Source organism: Crocuta crocuta, unplaced genomic scaffold, assembly GCF_008692635.1.
Source record: "Crocuta crocuta isolate KB4526 unplaced genomic scaffold, BGI_CrCroc_1.0 scaffold73, whole genome shotgun sequence".
NCBI lineage: Eukaryota > Metazoa > Chordata > Mammalia > Carnivora > Hyaenidae > Crocuta > Crocuta crocuta.
The window spans coordinates 2,652,834-2,665,034 of NW_027529443.1; the positions used below are offsets into that span (position 1 = coordinate 2,652,834).

General features: G+C 51.1%; 1 long non-coding RNA gene across 2 annotated transcripts in view; it reads left to right on the forward strand.

Annotated features, from left to right (window-relative positions):
- Positions 1 to 1,464, forward strand: part of LOC144228480 (uncharacterized) — a 16,504-nt gene extending 15,040 nt beyond the window's left edge. For both annotated transcript variants that reach the window (XR_013334212.1, XR_013334211.1), the window contains one exon: positions 1,316 to 1,464. This is a non-coding gene — a long non-coding RNA (uncharacterized LOC144228480). The remainder of the gene's footprint in view (positions 1 to 1,315) is intronic.
- Positions 1,465 to 12,201: the final 10,737 nt, after the last annotated feature.

The window sequence follows — 12,201 nt, forward strand, 5'->3', positions numbered from 1 at the left end:
GTTGTGTTGCTCACTTGATGTTTGTGTGATGGAGAAGAACGACGCGGGTGCTGTCTCTCTCTCCTTTCAGTTATTTCACAGGACCACCCATCTGTTAGCTGCCCCGTGCGTGCCCTCTGACCTCCTCTCCTTCACTCCTCGAGCTGACCTATTCCATTCTAGCCATGCCAACCTTGGCTGCTCCAAACACATTTCTGCCTCAGGGCCTTTGCAGGTGCCGTGTGCCCCGGGGCCTGAGAAGCTCTTTCTGCAGATATTTTTGTGACCCGTCCCATCCATCTGCTCCATCAGGCCTCCTGACTGGCAGAGAACCTCTCCGAGCACTGCCTGCATTAATGCCCTGTCCCCACCCCAGCTTCCCTCGCCATGTCATTCTCCCAACACTTATGCCCCTTGTTATAACTGAACGTCAGTCCCCACGGATTTATGTGTTGAAACATCAGCCTCCAATGTGATGGTATTAAGAGGTGAGGCCTTTGGGAAGTAATTAGGCCACGAGGGTGGGGGATCCTGATGATGGGATTAATGCCCTTATAAAAGGAGGAAGAGACACTGGAGCGCTCTGTCTCATGCACTGAGAAAATGATCATCTGCAAACCAGGCAGGGGGTGTCATTTGACACCAGATCTGCCAGATACTTTGATCTTGGACGTCCCAGCCCCCAGAACCATGAGAAACAAATGTTTTGTTTTTTAAGCCGCTAAGTCGACGATGTTTTCTGGTAGCAGCCCAGAGAGACAGACTAAGGCAGCTCTGATGTACCGAGTCCTTGCTCGTGCACTTATATCCTTACTGTCTGGATGCCCTCGCTGGAATCCAGAGGGCGGGGGCTTTGATTTCAGTGCCCGGAACGCTGGCCAGCACGTGGTAAAAACACAATCGACATTGCTGACTGAATGAATACTTCACACTGGGTGCTGCGCTTGCGCTGGCGACGTGGGCACGGGCCACCAAGTCGTGTGATTGTGCAGCCCATGGGGCTGGGCCCGAAGTTGCATATGGACCAGCTAATCACATGAATGATCAATTGCATGGAAATACCATGAAGGGAAAACACCAGGGGCTGTAAGAGCGTCAAACAGGGGGGCATCCAACTGACCATGGGGTTTTGTGGTACATGCTCTGGAAAAATGATAAATGGGAATTCGATTGGTCTGTTGATAAGGGTATTGGCACAACTTATTTATGCAAACTATACGTATTTGATTATAAATACAAAACTATACAAGTTATTCATCCAGCACTTATTGAGCACCTGCTATCTCCCAAGCACTGTCTTAAGCAATATATATTCATCATCTTATTTACTTTGCAGGGCAGTGTTGTCCCTGCAGCCACCCACCTGAAACCCGACCTTAGCTTTGCTGCTTCTGATTGTAAGTCACCGGATGTCTCTGTGCTTCGTTTTGTCCACTTAAAAAACAGCAATAAAAAATAGGACTCACTTCCTAATTGAATGAGTTATATATGTACGTGTGTGTATATATGTATTTGTCATTTTATATATGGGAGGATTGAGGCGCAGAGGAAATAAATAATTTCCTGAGACCCCAGGCACAGGATTCGGTGCCTCGTCTGCCTGCTCTGTGAATTCTCATCTTGCCAGTCAGTGCGTTACTCTGCGGAAACACACCTCAGCCCTAATCTATTGCTCTAATATTTATAACAACGCAGCTACAATTCATTTTTCTGCTGCTTCAATGAATCACCTCCCGATACTTCTGATTTCTAAGAGCAAAATGCCACCTCGATTTCTATTATCTCCCTGAGCCCAAGAGGCAATCACCACGCATACTCTGTGCCGGAATATTTTTTTTCCTTCCCTGTGCCTTATGGCCGATGCTGCCTGGTATAGGGCAAAATGGGTTTGTGATTTAGCAGCAGAAAAGGTTAACTCTAAATAATGATCAGAAAGTTAAAATATAGAGCCAGAATGTTGCTTTAGTTTTTATAGGTTTTAAATAATTTCGCCACCTTCCCTGAAGGATTTAGCATAATTCAATGAGAAAATTGCATTCAGGTCCTGTGGGCTGCTTTGACGTGACCACATTGCAATGAGCAGAAGAGACACAGGGTGTCTTTCTGGCCGTGAACCTGACTGAGCCATGAGCTCAGGAAGGAATGGCCCTGGGAGCATGCTGGCTTCCCCAGGGTCCGGCGTCTCCCCTGGGGGAGGGGGCAGGGAGCAGGGGCAGCAGACAGAGCTGGAGCTATAGCAATGGTCAAGATGGTGTTGGTGCGAGGCAGCAAGCAGAGATCAGACGCCTGTAGAACGTGGTGAGACGCCCACCTTGCCATTTACAAAGTGTATTGGCGTCTGGCTGCAAAGAGTAGGAAGCCCCACTAATGCTGGGCTCCGGGAGAGTGGGGTTTGTTTGCTGTAACAGGCACACCGTGGAGGTGACCCGGGGCTAGTGCACAGCTCAGAGATGCCATTGGGGACCCAGACTCTGCTTTCCGTTTATGGGCACGATCCCCTTGCGGTTTCCAGGTCTCGGGTTGGTGTGGGGGTGAAAATGAATCAATATATGTAAAGCCCTTGTTATAGTTCTTGCTACGTGGCAGAGGCTGTGTGCTTTCTTAACCGGGAAAGCTGTTTCCGTCTGATTTTCCCACTAAAGGCTGGATCAGAAATGTTTCCCCCTCTCAATAAATAGCGACCCGTCTCATCGTTTTTAACGGGAGCTTGATGCTGTGGCTTCCCGTTTCTTGCATGATGGGTTCCCTATCGTTGGATTTCTGGGTTGTTTCCAGCTTCCCTACTTGTAAGTATTTGTCTACGAAGCCAGTGGGTTCCAGTGGGAAAGTTTCCCAGAAATGGAACTGGTACGTGTGTGTGTGTGTGCACGCGCGTGTGTGCACACTTCTGCACACATGTGTGTGTCCAGAGGGGCTGGCGCTGGTGACTGTGTCACATGGTTTTCTGCACACGGCACTGTCCCTGCCCTGTCCTCATGCAAAGGCTGGTCCTGACATCACTGCGGCCCATCGCTGTCCCCACTGCTGGGTGTTGGGACTCCTCCTCCTCGGAGGAGGAAGGCTCCCTGGCCTTTCTCCCTCCAGGACTTCAAAACCCAGTCTTCCCAGTGCTCCCCGAAGGCAGGCCCTTTGATAGATCCTGCACCAACGTGTCCCAAAGCCCGGGAATAAGTACATCAGTAGACTTGACTTTTCCAGAAGCTGAAAACTCAGTAACAGGTAACTGTTGACTGGATGGCTCTGTGTGCCAGGCACTGGATCAAGCCCTTCAAAGGCATCAGGTGATCACAACACGCTTAGGAGGTGGGGGATACTGTTAACCCGGTGGTGCAGATGAGGCACTTGCATGGCCTAGTAACATGTTCAAGGTCTCAGACGGAATAAGGGGTGGATCCGGGAACCCACACTGTGGCTTCCTAGTCCCTGCGTCCTCCAGCTGCGGGGCTACGTGGCCATCCAGAGCCTGGCGAGACACAGACCCGGATCTGCATTGCCCCCACACATCCTGGGGACGCCGGTGGGGCGCTTGGCACCGCGGGAATGTCGCACAGGGACACGCTCTTGCTCACTTGCAGTGAGGTCTGCGTAAGTGCCCTCAAAACGCCTCTTTCTACCAGAATTTCTAAGGAGGAGACTGCTTTTGGGGGGTTTTATAGGGACAGTTTGGACACTGACTCCTCGGTGTGCCCTGGGGGGATCCTGTCCTGGGGGCGTGCCCCGGGATCCAGACGCTGCGAACCCCAGGCTCCCGGCCACGTGGGACTTGGCAGTGCCCTGGGTCACTGCAGGGCCGCACGTTCTCGGTTCACACGGTGATGGTAACTGAGGAACTGTAGCATGGGTGTTAATACACACAGTGTAAATCAACTTTAAAAGCAATTTGCCTGTGGTTGGTGACTAATGATAAAATGGTAAGATTGTGCTGGGGCAGAGATGGCCGGACACCCTCAGAAACGTGTGTCCCCAGCGTGGGGACTGTCATAGCAGCTGCCCGGTTTACCAGTCTCCTGCACTCCCAGGCGAGGTCTTGTGACTAGAGTCACCAATGGAACGTGAGTGACCCTGTGTGCGGTCACTCTGGGCTGGGGCCTCTGGGACGCAGGTTGAGCTCCCCATCCAGCGGGGTGCCAAAGGGTCTGGGGACCTAGGGAGGGTGGCGTCACAGAATAGGAGGCTGGGCTGAGTCCCTGAGGAGGGCGTCACCGCTGACCAGGGGCGCCCCCTCGGGCTCTTACATCTGGGAGAAGAAAAACACTCTGCTTACAGTGAGCCGCTGCAGTCCTGGGCTTATTTGTTCCATCAACTAGCGTCCCGGAGATGGATACGTGAGCCTGTCAGAAGAATTTCTATAATTGCATGAGGACGTTTCCAGTAGCAGATGGAAAAAGGCAGAAGTACTGACGAGGAGCTGCCTCTGTGTCAGTCTGTTTTCTGGGGTCTTGGAGCACCTGAACTAATTCTTAGGTCACCGGAGGCTGGGATAGGTTCTGACAANTGGGACACCATTTGGGTGACTTACAAATACTCAGTTCTGACACTATTTGGAGACAGCATCGGATCCCACAGGTTAAGGGTTTGTTATAAAAGGCTAGAATAATTGAGGGACGGTCAGAAGGAAGGATGCAGAGAGCCAGGTGTGGGGAAAGGGTGTGGCCCGTCCTTGTCCTCCACAGGAGTGCCGGGATCCCCAAATCCCCACACGGGCACCAATGGCCACGATTGATTAATCATTGGCCATTGGTTCATCGGTTCATCGTTGATTCAACCTCCAGGCCCCTCTCAGCTCCCAGGAAGCCAGGGGCTGTGACAGGAAGTTCCAGCCCCCTAATCACACGGTTGATTCTCCTGGCAGTCAATCTCCATCCTTAGGTGAGGTCCCAAAGCCACCTCATTAACATAACAAAGGACATCTTTATTGTCTTTTGTCACAGGACATTCCAAGGGTTTTAAGACTTCTGTGTCAGGAGCCAGGGGCAGAGAACAGTATATATATTTTCTTTTCTTTCTTTTTCTAAAATGTTTAGTTCTTTCTTTTTTTTTTTTGAGAGAGAGAGAGAGAGCAAGTGGGGAAGGGGCAGGGAGAGAGATAGAGACAGAGAGAATCCCAAGCAAGGTTCCCACCATGAGTGTAGAGCCTGATGCAGGGTTTGAACCAATGAACTGTGAGATCAAGACCTGCGCTGAGGTTGGACGCTTAACCAACTGAGCCACCCAGGCGCCCCAAGACCAATACATATGTTTTCTATTCTCTCACAGGGGGCCACTCCTCCCTTGGGAGTGGGTGAGGGTGTCGTATCGGGTAGACGACAGAGTGGGGGGCTGATGAACGTCTCCTCCACAGGTGGATGGGAGGTGGGCAAGACACTGGGGTCCCCTGGCTCTGAGTCTGGTGTTACACGGAGCTGGAGACGGAAATGAAAGCAGGTAGTGGTGACAGTGAGTCAGGGCCAAGCAAACCCTCCGAGCTGCAGCCCCACGGAGACTTCTTCCATTGTTGCTGCCCAGCAGTCATTTCTTCATCTTCTGGAACGGCACCCTGATCTTCCTTTGGGAACTCGCCCTTTTAAGGCACTCTAAATCCTGCTGGTTCAGGTGGGGCTGAGGCAATTTCTAGACTCATGAGTTGAGAGTGACCCCTACTCGACCAGTTAGTGCATGCCAGCCATGCTGGCCACAGTGATAGGTGCAGGGACGGGCATGTGACCTGAGGCAGGCCAATGAGAGCCGGTTCTGGGACTTTGGCCAGACCTATGGGAAAAGAGGTTCTCTTTCCATTGGGGCTGCTCATCAGGTGGAGAGAAAGTATATCGTAGCCACATTTAGAGTGGAGAAGTTGCCAGAATGTGACAGCAGTGCTGAAATAGTTTCCTGACACCATCCTTTGGTATCTGGATACAGCCATGCTTGAAGCTAGACTTCAGAGTTACATGAGCCAACACATTTTCCTTCATCAGCCAAACCGTGTTCAGTTGCTTTCTTTCAACTACAATGGAAAGAGTCCTGACAGATTCCTGGGTTTCTCCTTCTACCCTTTGCCCTTTCTTAGGGCTTACTTTTTTTTTTTTTTTTTAAATTTCTGAGAGAGTAAGAAAGACAGCATGAGCAGGGGAGGATCAGAGGGAGGGAGATACAGAATCTGAAGCAGGCTCCAGGCTCTGAGCTGGCTGTCAGCACAGAGCCTGATGCGGGGCTCGAACCCACGAACCATGAGATCATGACCTGAGCCAAAGTCGGACGCTCAACCGACTGAGCCACCCAGGCGCCCCTCTTAGGGCTTACTTTTGACCCCCCTCCCTCAAAAAAGACAAATGGGTCTTTATGGGAAAGCCTTCCCTCTGCCCAGTTTCGAGTGGAGCCAGTCTCTCTGGGCATGCTTGAAGTTCCATGTCTTTATTGTGTTAAAATAGAGACACTGGGCCCAAAATGGAGTCCCTTGTGCTAAACCCCCATCACCAAATCAAGACTGGATACCTAAACCAACTGCTGTTTCAGCCTCTCCTGGGAATATGTCCCTAACCTGTTATTCTGGAATTTCCAAGTCAGCACTAGTGGGCAACCTGCCTGATGGACCCCAGGGGTCCCCCACAGAAAAATGACCTTGCTTGAGCTTTGCTAGAATAACTTCTTTGCCCCACGTCCTGCCTGTTAACGTCTGTCCTCCCGCACTGCTCTGTAGGGCCCCTTTCTACCTGCTGGATGGGAGGCCACCCTATTCATGAATCACCAAATAAAGCCGATTAGAACTTGAAATGTACTCTGTTGAATTTTGTTTAGTAACCATTTATCCCTCTTATTCTCTCCTTGGTGGAGAAGGTCACCTTCATAGCCTTGAGAACCATTTAACTCCCTGCTTTGGACAGTGATCATGCTCAATTTGAGTCAGGCTCTGTGTGGCACGTGCTGCATACATCTCACTTAAGCCTCACAGCAGTCCTGGGAGGGAAGGTTTTCTTAGACCCATTTTACAGATGAGGAGGAGACTCGCCCAAGTTCCCAGAGTGAGCGGGAGGCAGAGGGTGCCAGGTCTCAGGGCAGATCCCGCAGACAGAGGGACCATGAACCTAACAGGGATCCCCCACTCAGGGCAGTTATGTGTAAACAGTGAGCAGCAAGAGGGTAGAGGAGCTACTCTGCGGCGCTGCCTTCCTGCCCTGGGACCCCAGGGCCAGGCCTGGGGGAGGGCACTCAGGGGGTCATTCCCACCCCCACTGAGCTCTAAGACGTCCTGGCTGCAGACAGGGAGTTCCCACTGCCAAAGCCAAGGGCATTCATGCATGATTCACCACCAGTCTCCCAGGCTTTCAGGATCGTCTTCTTTAAGAGAAGCCAATTTATTTTTTATTCAAAATCCATACGAAACAATTGAACAATAAAACTGTCAGCTTCGCTGTCTCTTTCAGCAGGAAACATGATCACCCCCGAAATTAAGCCTCCTCCTTCCTTCCTTCCCTCCCTTGGCTCCTTCCTTCTGCAAATATTTTCGTGAGCACCTACTATGTGCCAGGAGTCATGCTAAATTCAGATTTCCCCTTCAGGTGCGATTCCCTCCCGAGGTTTATACTTAAGGCACCTTTTTGATTTCTAAACTTGGCTGTCGTCCATCTTAGGGGTTTCAAGCCAGTAACCTTTAAAAGAAAAAGTAACCAGCTCGGTGACTCACAAACTGTGACGTTGGATGGGGACGCCCCCATCTCTGCTTCTGAATGCCACATGTGGAAATTGGCACGAAGCCCCTTACGCTGTGTAATTCGTCCCCGGAATGTTCTCTAAGCAGAGGTCTCCATCTTGGGTGCCATTCCTCGCCGGTGCCTAAAGCAGGGTCTGTCCCCAGGTGGGTGCCCAGTGTATTTTTGGTGAGCGAGCAAATGTAGGAATGAACGAATGGATGAAGGTAGCTCTGGTTTAGGACCCTCATTCTGAAAGTCCAGACAGCCCAGTTCTAGCCCCCCAAGGGCTCTGAAGTCCAGAACCACAGAGCTGAAGTGAACAAGATCTAAATCAATGGGAGAGGTGGCGTAGGACCTAGTGTGGGGAACCGACACAGCCCTGAGCTGGGCTCAGTTGAGCTTGGGAGGGGGGAGGGCGCGGGGGTGNCTCCCGGCCCAGGCACCTGCATTGGGGGGCTGTCTCTGGAGATAAATGTAACCTTTGCAGTCACCTCTCTATGCTGGCCCAAGGCGAGGCAGGAACTGCCTTCCTCTGAGTTAGGAAACCTGAAACCCCCTTGCACCATTGATGAGCTTCTGTCAGCAGCGTTTATGGACGCGCTTTATCTGGCGGATGTCATACATTATTGATGCTGCCTCCCCCATCCTGGACCACCGCTCAAGGGCAAAGCAGGCTCCAAGGGCTCTGTAGACCTGTCGAGAGGCTTGGCAACCCCCCCTCCCCAAGCAGGGGACTGTGGTGGTAACAGCCTGGATTTTTTTAAATGTTTTTTATTTTTGAGAGAGAGACAGAACATGAGCTGGGGAGGAGCAGAGAGAGAGGGAGATACAGAATCTGAAGCAGGCTCCGATCAGCACAGAGCCTGATGCAGTGCTTGAACTCAGAACTGTGAGGTCATGACTTGAGCCACTCAGGCGCCCCTGGATTTTTTTTTTTTTAGTATATATTTTTTAATGTTTAATTTTGAGAGAGGCAGAGTGTGAGCGGGGGAGGGGCAGGGAGAGAGACACACAGAATCGGAAGCAGGCTCCAGGCTCCGAGCTGTCAGCGCAGAGCCTGATATGGGGCTCAAGCTCACAAACCGTGAGATCGTGACCTGAGCTGAAGTTCGATGCTTCACCGACTGAGCCACCTGGGGNAGTACATATTTTTTAATGTTTAATTTTGAGAGAGGCAGAGTGTGAGCAGGGGAGGGGCAGGGAGAGAGACACACAGAATCGGAAGCAGGCTCCAGGCTCCGAGCTGTCAGCGCAGAGCCTGATATGGGGCTCAAGCTCACAAACCGTGAGATCGTGACCTGAGCTGAAGTTCGATGCTTAACCGACTGAGCCNGCAACCCCCCCTCCCCAAGCAGGGGACTGTGGTGGTAACAGCCTGGATTTTTTTAAATGTTTTTTATTTTTGAGAGAGAGACAGAACATGAGCTGGGGAGGAGCAGAGAGAGAGGGAGATACAGAATCTGAAGCAGGCTCCGATCAGCACAGAGCCTGATGCAGGGCTTGAACTCAGAACTGTGAGATCATGACTTGAGCCACTCAGGCGCCCCTGGATTTTTTTTTTTAGTACATATTTTTTAATGTTTAATTTTGAGAGAGGCAGAGTGTGAGCAGGGGAGGGGCAGGGAGAGAGACACACAGAATCGGAAGCAGGCTCCAGGCTCCGAGCTGTCAGCGCAGAGCCTGATATGGGGCTCAAGCTCACAAACCGTGAGATCGTGACCTGAGCTGAAGTTCGATGCTTCACCGACTGAGCCACCTGGGGGGCCCCAGTAACAGCCTGGGTTTTAAAGTCCGGGAGTTCAATTTTGTCTTGCTTCTTCTTCTTCTTATTATTATCTCATGACTATGAAAGGGGGTGGTCTCAGTACCCAGGGCTGTGGGAGGAGCAGGTAAGACAATGCACTCAGAGGACTTAGCACAGCCCACAGCCTGGCACATCGTAAGCCCTGAAGAAATGGAAGCCGAGTTGTCAGAAGCCCAGCCCCACCCACTTATCAGCCAGGGTGGGCATGTTTCTTGGCTGCTTTGCACCTCAGTTTCCTCATCTGTAAAATGGGATAAAAAAGCAGTGCCGACGTGATAGAGCTGTTATGATAGTTCAGTGAGTTAACCATAGCGAGAGCTTGGAACAGCGCCTGGCCGGTTGGGCACACCGTGTGAGCACCCCACGAGGCGCCCCCTCTCACCTGCACGTCAGCACTTTGTCCAACTCTATCTTCGGCGCAGATACTTTTTCTCATATTATAGGACCAGTATTTGCCCTCCCCTCCATGATGGGGACTGAGGCTGCTGGACGTTCAAAGTCATTGTGGCAGATGGAATAATGGTCCTCCAAAGGCGTGCGCATCTCAATCCCAGGAACGTGTGACTATATTCCCTTGTGGCAAAGAGGATTTTGTGGGTGAGATAAAGGATTTTGAGATGGGAAATTATCCTGGTTTATCCGGTGGGGCCAGTGTCGTCACAGGGTCCTTATAAGAAAAAGGCAAAGACAGATTCTCTCCTAGAAACTCCCACGGGAACCCGGACACCTTTATTTTAGGACTCCTGACCTGCAGAACTATCAAGTAACACAACTGAGTGGTTTGAAGCCATTCAATTTTTCAATTTGTGGTCATTGTTCCGGCAGAGATAGGAAATGAATACAATCACGTAGCAAGAAGAGAGATCTAACCCACCCCATGACCAGCCCTGCTGCATCAGTGTGATGAAACTTTGGGACACCAGGTGGCCCTGAGCCCCTTCTGTCCTTTGCTGGGTGCTTTCAATAAATCACGGGGCTTCTCTGAGCTTGCTTTTCTCATCTGTACAATGGGGATTATAATTGCTGTGGGGCTAAAAACCAGAGAACCTGGGACACATTAGGTGGTCAGGGCAGAGAAACTTCCCTTTCTTTAAAAAAAAATTTTTTTTTAATGTTTATTTATTTCGAGAGACAGAGAGACAGAGTGTGAGCGGGAGAGGGGCAGAGAGAGAGAGGGAGACCCAGAATCCGAAGCAGGCTCCAGGCTCTGAGCTGTCTGCAGAGAGCCCGAAGTAGGGGTCGAACCCACAAACTGTGAGATCATGAGCTGAGCCAAAGTCGGAGGCTTAACCGACTGAGCCACCCAGGCCCCCCAGAAATTTCCTTTTCCACCTCTGCCGAAGCCAGAAAAAAAACATGGAGCTCCTCCCTCCCTTCTTCTCTTTGGTGACCTCCCAGGGCCGGGTATGTGGACAGAAGTCCAGCCTGGGTCAGCCCGAGGAGGACGTATTTACACGGCCGACGGGAGGGGGAGGAGGCCAGGGTCTAGGCTGTTATTTGGTGGGGAAATGTGCAAATGGAAAAGTACGTTCTCCTTGGCCACTTTCTCGTAGTCTTACCGCTTCTGGTTCAATCTGTGCGAAGCAGACCCCCTCCTGTGTCCATATCGATTGCTCTAATGGCTCTAATGTCTTAACAATAGTTGTATCGAGGCAGTAACTTAAAAACTTATTGGAAAACTGGTTCTTTTGGGGGTTGTGAATTCATAGAATAACCATCCTGTCTTGCCCCCAGAACTGTTGGTGATGTTGGCACGTCGGCCTTCCCTTATTCAACAGTTTATTTATTGAGAAGCTACTATGTGCCAACCGCCAGGTGCGAGGGAGGTAGCTTTTTTATGTTTGAGCATAAATTCTTCTGGACAGGGACCGACAATAAATATGCAAAGAGGTAATTGAATAGATGGGGAAATTTTAGATTTCAGTAAGTATCATGGAGAAAATTAAACAGGGTGATAAATGAACATGACCAGGGGAAAAAGCACTGTCTGAGGAAGGCAGTTGAGCTAGGCATCTGAAGAAAGCTGGGGGTGGGGAGGGGGCGCAGTGAGGACCCTCTGGGTAGGCCCCAAGCTGGGGAGGCTGTCACAGCCCTGATTGGTGCTTTTATTTTTAAGTTTACTTGTTTATGTAAGTAAGTAGTCTCTATAACCTAATGTGGGGCTCGAACTCACAACCCGGAGATCAAGAATCCCACGCTCTTGTGAGTGGGCCAGCCAGGCGCCCCAGCCCTGATTAGTTCTTGTCAGTGCTGATGTCAAAGGCCCAGCCAGTGGGTGAGTAGCCTCAGCACGAGGGTTCCACTAGAAGTGGACTTGCTGAATCAANGCCCTGGGTGAAGTCTGGGATGCGCTCCCTCCAGGGCTAGCAACTGGGCAGTGTTCAGTCCAAGAGGGGAGGTGAGTGTTCCAGGGTCGGCTGCTGATGCACATGCCAAAATAATGTAATATAATAATAATATTCGGGGGAATATTTCTGACCCATAGGACCGGAGTGCTGCTTTGGTGGAGGGAGGAGATCAGAGGGTCCACGGGGCCCAGGTCTCACCTTCCTAGGAGACTTAAAGGTGCAGACACCCTGGCAGTTACAAAACACACGACTTGTAGCCACGTGTCCTGAGCGCCAATCCCAGCTCTGCCATTCGGCGGCTGTGTGATCTTGGGCGAGTCACTCAGCCCCTTTCTGCCTCAGTTTCCTCATCTGGAACGTGGCGTTGATTAAGAGCACCTACTTCTGTGGTTGTTGAGATTTG